At 39.2% G+C, this 13,097-nt stretch overlaps 1 long non-coding RNA gene across 1 annotated transcript; it reads left to right on the plus strand.

Moving 5' to 3' along the window:
• Positions 1-6,177: 6,177 nt before the first annotated feature.
• LOC133724396 (uncharacterized) lies at positions 6,178-8,422 on the plus strand. Its single transcript, XR_009853666.1, has 3 exons — positions 6,178-6,256; positions 6,580-6,627; positions 8,376-8,422. It is a non-coding gene; the product is annotated as an uncharacterized LOC133724396 (long non-coding RNA).
• Positions 8,423-13,097: the final 4,675 nt, after the last annotated feature.

Below are 13,097 nucleotides of genomic sequence, written 5' to 3' on the forward strand. Positions count from 1 at the left end.
TTTCTATTATTGTAATCTGCTTCATTCTAGATCAGCTCCTTATCGATTTAAGACTAACTTAGTCTAGCTAGGAACAATATATATTGATCATCTTATATTCTTATATTCGTGCTCGGGTTTCTTCTGTTTGAGGTGTTATCTGAATGGCACCCTTTCGTCTCTAATTGGGATCCAACGAAGATACTTGAGTGAACTGATCTGCTCCACTTTCTTGCAAGTTGAACTTACTTTATTATCATATGTTAATTAACAATGATTAAGACTATGAATGTTATATTAGGATCTAGTTATTCTATATATAATATGTAAAGCTCCATGTCCACCAGTCCATCACCATCAAATCGGGGGATTTTATTCGTAACTTCGTATTCATCTTCTCCGTTTGTTTCTCCTTTTCCATTCTGGAAAGGCTGAAAAAATAGTAGTGGCAAACATGCACATATGTACCAAAACAATAATATTAGAGGTTAAGAAACAATGTGACATGCAACATGTTAATTTCTCATCTGTCATCACTAGATATATATCATGTTCGAGTAGTTGGTTTGATTTGAATGCAACTCGGAATCTTTAACACTTATGAGTTATGACTGTGTAGAAAAATAGCAATAGATCCCTTAAATACATGAAAAATTGAGATTTTTGAGGTCCTTCAAGTGGAGTTCAATCAAAAAATCATACCGTACAAATGGAGATATTATGACACGAAAAAATTTCAAGAAATGAGGGCATTGATATTGTTTGGCACTTTGGAAGAGGCATTTGTGGAATGCCAAAACCTTGTTAGCACTTCTTAAAACTCTCTCGTGTTATAATCTCACGATTGATAAAACATTATTTTTAGAAGTTTCTCCAACTGACAAACCTAAAAAATCTCGACCCAATATTTTTTAAATAATTTTCTAGGTTTACTGACTTTGAAAAATTGTAAAAAAAATCGGCTTAGATTTATAATTGCTTAAACGTCATGATTTGGGGATGGAAAAATTTTGGTGATAAAATAAGAACATACAATTATGGCAAAAATTAAACCGTGTTTATGTTATAGCTCAGTTTTGGGTGAAAATCATGATTTTGAAAAAAAATAATAATAAACAAAATTGTGAAGAAGTTCCGGGATTGGTTTCCATAGAATTGGGATGTCATACCATGTCTTTCGATGTGCTCAATCTCACTTACATGGACACCGCTAGCCTCATTTCACATAAATACATAAACACCATCAACCTCATTTTACACGGGCACCGGCCATTCGCTTCACCATTCATAGTAATAACAAACACACACTTGTTATGTACCCGAGCAATTAATATTATAAGTTAACAAACGATAGGACATGCGACATGTTAATACCTCATCTGAGATAGCATAACCCAGGCAGTAAGTGGTTTGGAGTCTTTTGACTTCAACCTTTAACCCTAAAGGTTCATTTTAATTGGTACGTATCTAGTACGTTAAACACAGTTTGAATTGAAACCATATTAAGGCTATATACAATCCATATGAAGACTGGTTTATATGGCAGGGAGCACATGCAAGCTTTAGGATTAAGAACCCCAGCCAACGATAAGAATAAACACTGAACAAGACCCATTATAATGGCCAAATTCAAACACAAAACAGACAAAACCAGCCAACAGGAAATCGATAAGTTGGGTATGTACATTCTAAGTCATCCCACTCGAACCTGGTCTCCATACTGATCTAGGTTCGTCCCTCACATATCACAACCGAAACTCCCAAGTATTCTCTCATTTCATGAAACCCTAATCTGGTCGCAACATATTGATTGTTCCTAGCTAAGCTAGGACAAAAGAGTACCGCTAATACGTTGGCCTACCGATCACCTCAAACTTTATTATGCAGACTGCAGAGTACCTAGGAGGGGCACCGATGTTAATTCTGACGAGTAGCTGCCCTTTTAGTTACATACATAAACGGTGTTTAAGTTGCTACGTGTACGATAGCCATCAATAAAGGTCTAACAGCTGAAACCCTTTTTCTTTTTCATCATGACGATGAGAACCATTTCGATCTGATCCTTTCAGGCAGAGCTAGCTGCCAAAACGACGAAAGCACAGCGACGACGGTACGCTGCAACTTGGGCTTATATTTAAGCATGTGGCACACGTGTACGTCTCTGATTTCGTGGTTTATCCATCCCATCGGTCATCCTCCTGTATATTCTGGATTACTATGTTTCTGATTCAGATATGAGATAACGATTAGGGTTTTCTCGATTTCCTGGATTTCCTACTTGACCGACTTGGCTTCTGGTGCTTTCTGTACGAGGCAACTCGTATCCGATACTCGGTTGAATGCGATGTGTAATGATGCGACTTGCGAGGTTTACACGGCGGTTTAATTAGATAGTGTTTAGTCGATATCAATCATATCATAAACTTTGTGCTAGTCTGTTTCTGATTTCTCGATCTAGTGGAGCCTGATCACAATATTTTTTGTCTTTGTTACCTATCGTTTGCTGCTGTCGTTGTTTCTTAATTTATGTTATACACCAAGTTGAAGAAAAGTAGGACGTGTTTACTATAAATAATCTTGTTCGTTTTTAACTCTTCATCAAGTTAATTATTGTTGTATCTTTGTCGAGCTATACTAGAAGAGGCAAGAGCTAAACTTAAGCCTAGCCAGGCTGAAGATTAGAATATGTAAATATACGTATACGTGTAGGGTTAGGAGGTCGAAGATTAGGATAATTGTCCACATGCGTGAGTGACTTCTAACCTTATACGTATGTGTAAGGTTAGGATGCATCAAATCCTTATGCATATTCATAATTGGCAATTCTTATATATATGGTGCATTATTTTGTGACAATAATTTGTGTATGTGTTTAGTGGCATCGATTTGAATATACCGATCATGTCACTTTGTGCTAATCAGTTTCTGATATCTCATCTGTTGAGAATATATACATTCCACATGGGAAAAATGAGACATTGCATATGGATTTATAAGGGTTTGGGTCACTCCATCAAAAATGGGATCTTGCATATGGAGTTATAAGGGTTTGGTGTTGACTAGTTGCTAATAGGGCTAAGCGTTTAAGCCCGAAAACCCTCAAATCCGGACCGGCCGGTCAAAGCCCGGGCCTAACCCGGGCCCTATTTTTTTGTTCAGCAAAACGGTTCGGCTCGGGCCTTCACTTTCAAAGTTACGGTTCGGTTCGGGCCTTGATTTTCAAAGTTGGAAAAGCCCGTTAGCACGTCTTAGGTAAAAAAGAGATAGATGTCAGCAAAACGATTCGGGCTGGCCTTCACTTTCAAAGTTACGGGCCGGGCCTTGACTTTCAAAGTTGGAAAAGCCCGTCAGGCCTATCTTAGGTAAAAAACAGACAGATGTGCATGTTTTATTGGTCCTAAAATAAGGCTCAAAATATTTATCATAGGATCAGGCACACTGAATTATATTCCCCACTGAAATACCTAAACCTAAACCTAAACGACTAAAAACCTAATCAGTCTCAGCCTTCATTTCTTCCCCCAAACTCGATTCTACTAAGAGAGGCCGCCTCTTTCACAAACCCAATCTGAACCGAATCCGAAAGCGCCTCCTCCGGCCGCTTCCGCTATGTCCGCCAACGCCAAGACCCCCCCCCTCTCTCTCTCTCTCTTCACTTCACCTGTAACCTAATCAGTCTCAGCCTTCAATTCATCAATTGTTCCCAAAATTGATCTGAACCTTCAATCTCAGCCTTCAGTTAGCATATTGTTTCAGAAATTTGTTGGTTTCTGTTTCGAAAATTCTTCCAGAGCTTAATATTTTGTGGGTTTCTGTTTCAAAAATTCTCTCCAGGTTCCAATGGACGAATGACCACTATGGGTGTATATGTGCGTGATTTGCTACTTGGGCAGGTTAGTTTCTCTTTGTTGCATAAATTCTCTTTGTTCAGTTTCTTTCTCTTTCTCTTTGTTCATTTGTTGACTTGTTGTGATATTGTGCTAGAGTTAAGGTTCTGGTTTAATTTTGGGAAGCTTCAAATTTGTGACCTTCGAATTGGTGGCTCTGGAGTTGTGATTGTTTGGTGTTCTTCTTCGAACTACAGGTCGGTCTTCTTGTGGGATATATCTTTCTTAGCTTTCAGTGTATGATATAGGCTCATCTGATCCTTAAATCTCTTTCTTATATGTGTGCAATGGTAAAATATGATCTAATTCTCCTCCTTGTTTTGGTTGTAGCATGGCCACTGATGGGATGTTATTATACCATCGTCGACAGCTCCAGTAGAACCAAACCCGAGAGTGCCTGATGCTTTAATTGTTCTTGATGAGTACTTGAATTTGGATATTATGTATTCTGGTTATTCGAATTTGCAGCTTGAACTTTGGATCTTGATATTGTGTTTTGATTCAAATCTTCAACAGGTTGATATGAATGAAATCTGGATAAATAGCAAAGTAGATATAGAAATGGTAAAATACACGTATTTGGGCCTAACAGCCCAGCTCGAAATGAAACGGGCCAGTCCCTGTTTGTGCAAAAACGGGCTTTGGGCCCGAACCTTAAAAAAGGGCCGGGCCCAAACCTAGTGAAATTTAAGTTGGACCCGGCCCGTGCCCAGCCCTAGTTGCTAAGCCCCCCGCATTGCTGCGGGTAGAGAGAGAGATCCTGCAAAATATAGGGGTAAAATCGTCATATTACTATTCATTAAACAGTAATGAACAGTGTTTTTTTGGAGTTTGCCTTTTAGTATAGACTATAGGGTATAATATGCTTTAAACAATTTTTTACCCTTACAACATAGAATATGCATGCGGGGAGTTGAAATTGGACGATAAATATAACTACATACTGATCTTTATAAAAACTCAATAATATAATAAATTAGTGTCATTAACTTTTTTCTCGAGCTAGATATTTATAAACTTCTAATTCTCAATTAACTGTTCATCGGCTTATGAACAGTGACGGCTCCAGCCGAGCCGGTCATGGATGAAAAGAAGATTTTCTCCCTGCTTCATCTCTGTTGCCCGACACCTGTCTACCGTCTCAGAGCTCCAGTGTCTTTCTTCTTCGCTCCACACAGAGGTAGAGAGAGAGAAAGAGTGAAGGGAATTCATTTTCTTCGACACCTGGTTGCTGCTCAACGTGTGTTGTTTCTTGCTTTGACACCTGGGGTGCTGCTCAGTGCTATCGTGTCTATGCTACTTCATTCCACCGAGAGGTAGATAGTGAAGGAAGTGGTGCTGTTTGTTAGCATGTACGAGTCTGATTCCATTTTCCCTGTTACGCTGTTTGCTGAGGATTGCGCAATTGGTTGCGGGTAATTTCAGTTCTGATCGTTGCATGTCATGATTGCCTCTGTGTTTCTTCGATTTACAGTTGGGTGTTCTTTGGATTTACAGTTCGTCAAATTTGATTGGGGTTGAAAGAGTGGGTTTTCGTGATGAGTTGAAAGAATTTTGATTTGGGGTTTTGGTGATGCAGGGGTTTCTGGGTTAGTGGCTCAACCTTGAGGTGGAGGTGTGTTGAGACAGGCAGGAGAGCTGCTGTTTCTGCAGGTGTTTGAGGTGTGGCCTGAAACATCCAATTCCAGAGTTATTGTTCATGCATGGAGACATAGATTGCTTCTACGTTCAAGGTTCCTTAATTCTCCTCTCTCAATTTTGTCTATTGTGATTGTAAATTGTTCCTATTAGGGTTTGCAATTGAGTAAATTGGCAGAGATGAAATTCCAATTTAAGAGATAGTCACTTTGGTTTTGTGGTTGAAGCATCTATTTTTGTGATGCCCTGTTATAAATTTTGTAGCTTTGCTTGATAAGATTGAAAACCACGGGATTTTTTTAGTAATTTTGGAGTTGTGCTGATTATATTCTTAATATGTGATTGTAGGTTGCTATGGATGTTTTTTTTTTTTTTTTTGTAGGGATTTATGGTTTTCATTTGTGTTTTTAATGTTAATATGTGATTGCTTTTGTATGCAGGTTTCACATGCTACTATAATTGTTGGTGCAATTGATTTATTTGTTGTAAGAAATCGGTCTGCAAGGTGTGAAGAAAAGGAGAAGCTTGAATTTGTAAATCAAGATAAATGGAAGAGAATACATGTTAAGCAATTTTTGATAGTACAATGGATTACTTGACCAAAGTATGATATGGAATGTGTAAATAAAGGTTGAGAGTTAATCTGAGATGCCTAATCCTTTCACTGTTTTGCAGGAAAATTTGGGTATAGCAAGAAGGAAGATCTGGAATTACCATTGTTTTTGATTTGTCTGCTTATTTTTGAAGAGAATGTGGGTTTGTAAGTTTATCTAATTGTGTTTGGTTTCTGATTTGAATTTGAGTTCTGTGTGGATTTGTATTTGAGGTGTGTTTTGTAGAATTGCATATGGAAAGGGGTTAGATTCAGTAAATGGTTTCATGCATATGTCAGTATATATCATTTTTTGCTTTGCTTGGTTCCGTTTTCACTTTCAATTGTATATGCTTTCTTCTTCTTGGTATGTTTTCTATTTGTAATTTCTCCAGTTTAGCTCAAATCAGTGGAGAGAATAGGTTCTGCATGTTCTCTGTCGGAATAATTCATACCCTATTTGCTATTGTTTTTTTTCTGTAGGAGAGGCTGAAAGTTGTTATTGAACAGATCACGAGCTGTAGCGTCTTGGTGAGTAGTCTGTTGTCTTTCATCTTTTAGCTTCCTTGCAACAATTATTGTAATTCTCCTAAGTCTTAAAACAAGAAAATATACCATGTAAATATATCTGCTAGAAAAGAAACTGTTATTAGAGATGATTGCATTATGATAAATTCAAAGATAGCAAGGGTCAATTTCTCTCTGCATTTTGTATTTCTTGCACATTTGATTTCATTTACCATTTTTGGTGTACTTATTACTTCAATGTACAGTTTTCATCTTTGATAATTTCAAATCTTTTATTAAGTTATATATGAATCTAATCATGGGATCAATGATAGAATGCTGCAATTGCTTTGATTTGTTGAAGATTTTTCTACATTGATTTTCTGCTACCTTTTTCAAGTAATCATAGAAAAGATCTGAGATTTTTGAGTATTTTGGAGGTGTAAATTGAGGAGTCTTTGCTTTTACAAGTACAAATGTTTTATCCCATGTAGATCACACACAGTTCATACTCTGTTACTTTCGTGAATATTAGGTAGTCTACTGGTGTTTGCTAATTCTCTCATTGTCTTTCAGTTTGGAGACCTTTTAACTACTGGTATACTAACAATTTTATCTCTGCATTCATATGGATCAACACTTACTTATTCTGAAAGCACAATTGGAAAGATTGATTTGCTTTATAGACTGCTGCACATAAAGTAAGTTTCAACTCTATACCTTTCAATCTTTTATGTACTATTCCAAATGTTTATTCCCTGATAATAATAATAATAATAAGAAGAAGAAGAAGAAGAAGAAGAAGAAGAAGAAGAAGTCAACATTTAAGACTCACTACAATTATCATATTTGCTTCAACCTTTTCAAATTATACACAACAACCAGAAAGCCAAATTTTGTTCGACTTGCAATGTATGAAATTTTGAAATAAAAAATTACTTCTCATATATGTTATGTCCATGTTGAGTCCTACAATTGAAGGTTTAACCTTCTTCTTCTTCCTTTTTTTTACAAAATTTGGAATTTATATAAGCAGTTCAAACAAGGTGGGTCTTCTCTGGCCTACGCTTTTGATTTAGCTTCAATTTTTAGATAACTTGCTGGAATTGATGCGAGAGAATGAGTTTCAACACCAGTATAATAATCATTAGGTCTGGATTTGTGTGACTGTGGGATTTCTTTTTTCATGATAGATATTTTCAGTAAAAGCTGTAAGATGTATTCGATAATGCAGGGGTTTGCGATTATCTTATTGGGTTTGTTATGTAGCATATCTCTTTTGGTGATATTGCTGTAGTTATAGACTCAGTAGCTTGACATGTTTGCATGTTGGTTTTGCTCTTTTCTCTTGGAAATATAATGCAGTTATTTATATCATTGCAAAGAAGAAAATCAGTTTTAAATTGATTAGCCTTCTACACTGATTAAAAGGGAGTTGGCAGTTTTGTTTTGATAATTTTGCTATGTTTGTTTTCTTGGTAGTTGCTTTGCTTGGCTCTATTTTTAGCTTCAGTTATCTATGGTTTGTTGCTAAGCTTTGCATTACAAATCTGTTCATCACCACGTTTTTCTTCTGTGTGAGTGTTTAAGTAACAAGCTGTATATAATATACTTACATATATATTTTACACAAATCAGGAAACTAGGAAAAGAGATGAAATAGGTAATGAATAGGACATAATTCAATAATAAAAGTAATGTCCAATCTGTTCTGATTCATCTGTTTTACCTTTTATAATATGTGCTGATTAATTCTTCTTCCAAATCTGTAGGCAATTGTTTTCAGCAGCAGATGAATGACAATAAAAAAGATGAAGTGGTCTGCCAGTGACATGGTCTGCTCATTATTTTCTTTCTGTAGCTTGGGCGGTGTGTTATACGCGGTCAGCTGTGACGAATGGGGTTTAGCTTAACATAATCAGGGAAAACGAGTGTAGAACAAGGAAAATTCTACAAAATGTTAACGTATGACATGCATACAATTGCCTTAAAAGTGGTAATTTGAGTCCTCAAAATAGCAATATTAGTCCTCAAAGTGGTAACATGAGTCCTCAAAATGGTAAATTTTCTTAGTTACCACATGAGTCCTCAAAATAGTAATATTAGTCCTCAAAGTGGTAACATGAGTCCTTAAAGTGGTAAATTTTCTTAGTTTACCATATGAGTCCTCAAAATAGTAATATTAGTCCTCAAAGTGGTAACATGAGTCCTTAAAGTGGTAAAAATAGTTGATGTATGAGAAATGTTAACATACCATAGCTTTACCCGTAGAACAATATATTTTTGACAAGCTGTGTCAACAACAGTTGTATTAATTGTATATTTGCGCAGTATCAGACCATTTATATTAATGGTAATGTTAGTTCCAAACATAATTCTCTAGCAGTCGAAACTTGCAGATTTTGTTTGAACACCCGCAGCAACGCGCGGGCACCTATTCTAGTTATATAACTATTCAACACTCACACGATGGAGTGCATGGAGAAGATTATTTTAATTTGAGTGCATATATTGTTACGTATCCATTATAAGACAAAAATTTCCTAGGTGAACTTTTTAATTCACTCGAGTTGTGATTAATTAATCTTTATAGAAATCAACCAAATTGGTCTCCATATAATCATTCAACCATGTGCATCAAATAAACAGGTGGTTTACAATGAGAATCTCAATTATTATTTTTTAAGCAAAAGACTGGTGTGGTTGCCCTCAAGTCTTGATTAATGAAACTGTATAATACAAAATGGGGGACATTGAGCCTAAACCCTTTATTACAATAAACATCTTGAGAACATCCCCAAACGATATTACGAGTCGCTACAAAATATAATTCAAAATGAGAATCTCAATTATTAACACTAGGTCGATTTACTTGATATAACTGAACGATGAAATAAATAAATTATAGATTGTTTAAGGATATCTCTATTTGTGTTTGGCCCAAACTCTAGGTTACTTGACCTAGTGGTAATAGGGTTAAATTAGAAGGATCTAGATTCCTATTCAATGTATGATTACTTTCCTTGTACGATTGAGATTCTATGAATTGTAATCCTCTATATAAAGAGGCCCCTATTATCAATGAGAATACACAGCAAATTCCTCTCAAATTCAGTTTCTCTACAACACGTTATCAGCACGAAGCCCTAACCCTGAGAACCCTAATTTCGTAACCTTCAAAATCCTGCAACCACCGCCCCACATATCGAAGCCCTATTCCCAAGGAGCCCAGAACCGGCGGCGGAACCACCGGAACCGGCCGGAAAACTCCTGGACCGGCCATCGGAAAATTCAGACCGGCCCCTGCCCTGTGCCTGCCCCTGCGAGCCCTGCCGAGAGCTGCCGAGTCTTGTGCCTGCATCTGCCGAGACCTGCCGACAGCCCCTGCACGCCTCCTGCCGAGAGCTGCCGAGACGAGTGCCTACCCCTGCCGACAGCCCCGCACGCACTTGCCGACATCTGCCGACAGCCCCGCACGCACCTGCCGACATCTGCCGACAGCCCCGCACGCACCTGCCGACATCTGCCGACAGCCCCGCACGCACCGAGCCCCTGCGCAGCCACTGCCAACAGGCTCCGCACAGCCCCTGCAGCAGCCCTGCAGCAGCCCCGCACGCCTCCGCAACTGCCCTGCACCAACCTGCCTAGCTCCGGCCACCACCTCCGGCCACCAGTTTCCGGCGACCTCTGACAACCTTTTTCGGCCACCTCCGTCATCTTTTCCGGTCAAGATTTACGGCTATTTTTCAAGGTAAACTTTTCTAAAAGTTCCCGTTTTTGAAGTTTTTCAATTTCTTCTTCTTTTCTCGGGGACTTCCAACATCCCTTCTTCTACCCCCCTTTCTTCTTCATAGGGGAGACCAAAAGCCGAACTGTGGGGGTTCGTGCTCACTCCGAGCTTAGAGCTTGTAGAGTCATCCAAACTTAGAGTTTGTTGAGAAGAAAATGATCGACCACTCACATCGTCGTTTCGATCTAATCCAAAAAACCCCTCTTGGAATCGGATTTTCTTGGAAGCGACTACGCTCAGAAAATCCCTAATTTCTTGGAATCGACTACGCTCAGAAATTTTATAGTTTTTCGTGGTAGCCTTTTTCGCTCCGAAACTAACCCTATTTTCTTGTTGTTTTTCAGGATGAGTAACCTGAACAAGTTGAGCTTCGCTCCACTAGAGACAACAGGCGCAGGATACCACAAGTGGGTCCGTGATGTGCGCCAGCATCTTAAGGCTGATGGGATCCTGAGTACCATCCAAGAGCCAAGTCAGGACGTGCGTACTCCTCAACAAGCTGCTGCTTTTGAAGCAAATAGAGCTACGAGAGAGGCGAATGAAGCCAAAGCCATCATTCTCATGACAAGGCACATGAATGACGCGCTCCAAAATGAGTACCTCAATGAGGAAGACCCAAGAAGGCTATGGGTAGAACTCGAGCACCGTTTTGGCAACGTCCGTGATTCTCTGCTTCCAGACTTAGAAGTGGATGGTCTAGCCTCCGCTTCTGTGATTTCAAGTCTGTACTTGACTACAATTCAGAAGCACTTCGTATCAAGTCTATGATGGAATTCTGTGGACAGAACATCACTGATACGATGTTGATCGAGAAAACTCTCTCCACCTTCCCCGTCTCTGCATTGATGATAGCCAAAAACTATCGGATTGATGTCAATGCCAGACGCATCACAAGATTTCATGAGCTAATTGGTGCCTTGAACGTAGCTGAAAAGCATGACAACATACTTGTGAAGAACTATAACTCCAGACCCGTGGGAACCAAGTCAATTCCGGAGTCTAATTATAGTCGCGCCTCCAAGGGAGGACGCAAAAAGCGAAACCCTAAGAGTAGGGATAATTCTGGACGTTCTGGTCCATATTCTCGCCCTAAAGAGGAAGGAAATCGCCAAGATAGGCGTGCACGAAACCGTGGAGGTAAACGTGTGAAGAGAGAGAGAGGCCAAGCCTCCGGTTATGGTGGTAACGCCACCAAAGGCAATAACCGTCTAAAAAACGCTCCCAGAGTGCCTCAATCAAGGGAACCTGACCATAATGGTGCTTGCCTCAGATGTGGATCAAGTGGACATTGGGCAAAGAAGTGTACTGCATCCCAGAACGTTGCAAACGCATACAAGATGTATCGTGAAGCAAGGGAGGCAAATTACATGGAACAAGAAGATCAAGATGGAGATCTCGATCTAAGGGTGGAAGACTACAAGGATCAAGACCCAGAAACTGGCGATTTTGATTAAGTCTTTTTATTTCCAAGAGATGTAGGCAATTGCCATATTATTTTTATAGTAGATGCCAATGCTATTAATCTTTCTTCAAAGTAGGCGTACTCAATGTGAGTGTGATGTCTAGGAAGGTTTTGAGATAAGTGGTACTTAAGTGAGCCTCGCTCCACCGACATCTCTCTACTCACCTGGTCACATTTACATTGGAATTACCGAAAGGAGTTAGACGACTACCATTGTTTTGCATTAACTAGTTTATTGGATTAGATTTTCTTTGGTTAAAGAAACGATGATGTAATTCTGTTTGGCTTATTAATAAAAGTTGAGTTCTTTTCTTTATGACTCCTTTTAATTACGAGCTTTTCTTTTAGGAATGGATGAACTTCAATGTCTTGCGGATAGTGCGACGCACACCATTCTACGACATAGGCAATTATTCTTGGAGATGTTGCCTACATATTCATCTGTGACTACGATGGCTGGGCCATCAGGTTTAGTTCAAGGACATGGAATGGCCCAATTCCTTTTGCCTAATGGCACCTTGATTAAAGTCACTGAAGCTCTCTACGCTCCTAAGGCAAATCGAACCTTATTGAGCTTTAAAGATATTAGAGCCAACGGATTCCATGCGGAAATGCATAGTGAGAACGGAATAGAATTCCTTTGCATTACCTCTAATGATTGCGGAAGAAAACGCATCTTAGAGAAGCTTATGTGTCAATCTAGTGGACTTTATGTCACTACAATTCGACCTATTGAATCCAATAATGTCATAAGAGAAGATCTCTTGGATTCAGACACATATTGGCTTTGGCATGACCGACTAGGACATCCTGGTCGTGATATGATGCTCCGTATACTAAAGACTTCACACGGACATCCATTCTTCAGAGTGAGAAGAAGCAAGAATCGAAAATTGATTCCAGGACTTAGCAAGACCGCAACAATTGCAGCATCTGGAGCTGCAGCCGTCTTGGGGCGCCATAGGGCCGCCCAAGTCCCATGTGATTACGCCATTAATGGCGCCAACCATGAGCATGACGCCATGGTTGTTCCTCCTAGTGGCCATGACGCCACACACACCAATTTCCATGGCTCTAACACCATAATGGGAGATGTAGTCACACACTTTGCTTCTAATAGCGCTACAGACGCTCAGGCCCAACCAAAATCCTCATTGGTTGCTTCTAAGGCCCCTCGCTCTTTCTGCAAAGCCTATTCCTTCGGGAAATTAGGACCGAGACCGTCCTACGCAAAGGATCCCA

Source organism: Rosa rugosa, chromosome 1 (genome assembly GCF_958449725.1).
Source record: "Rosa rugosa chromosome 1, drRosRugo1.1, whole genome shotgun sequence".
Taxonomy (NCBI): Eukaryota; Viridiplantae; Streptophyta; class Magnoliopsida; order Rosales; family Rosaceae; genus Rosa; species Rosa rugosa.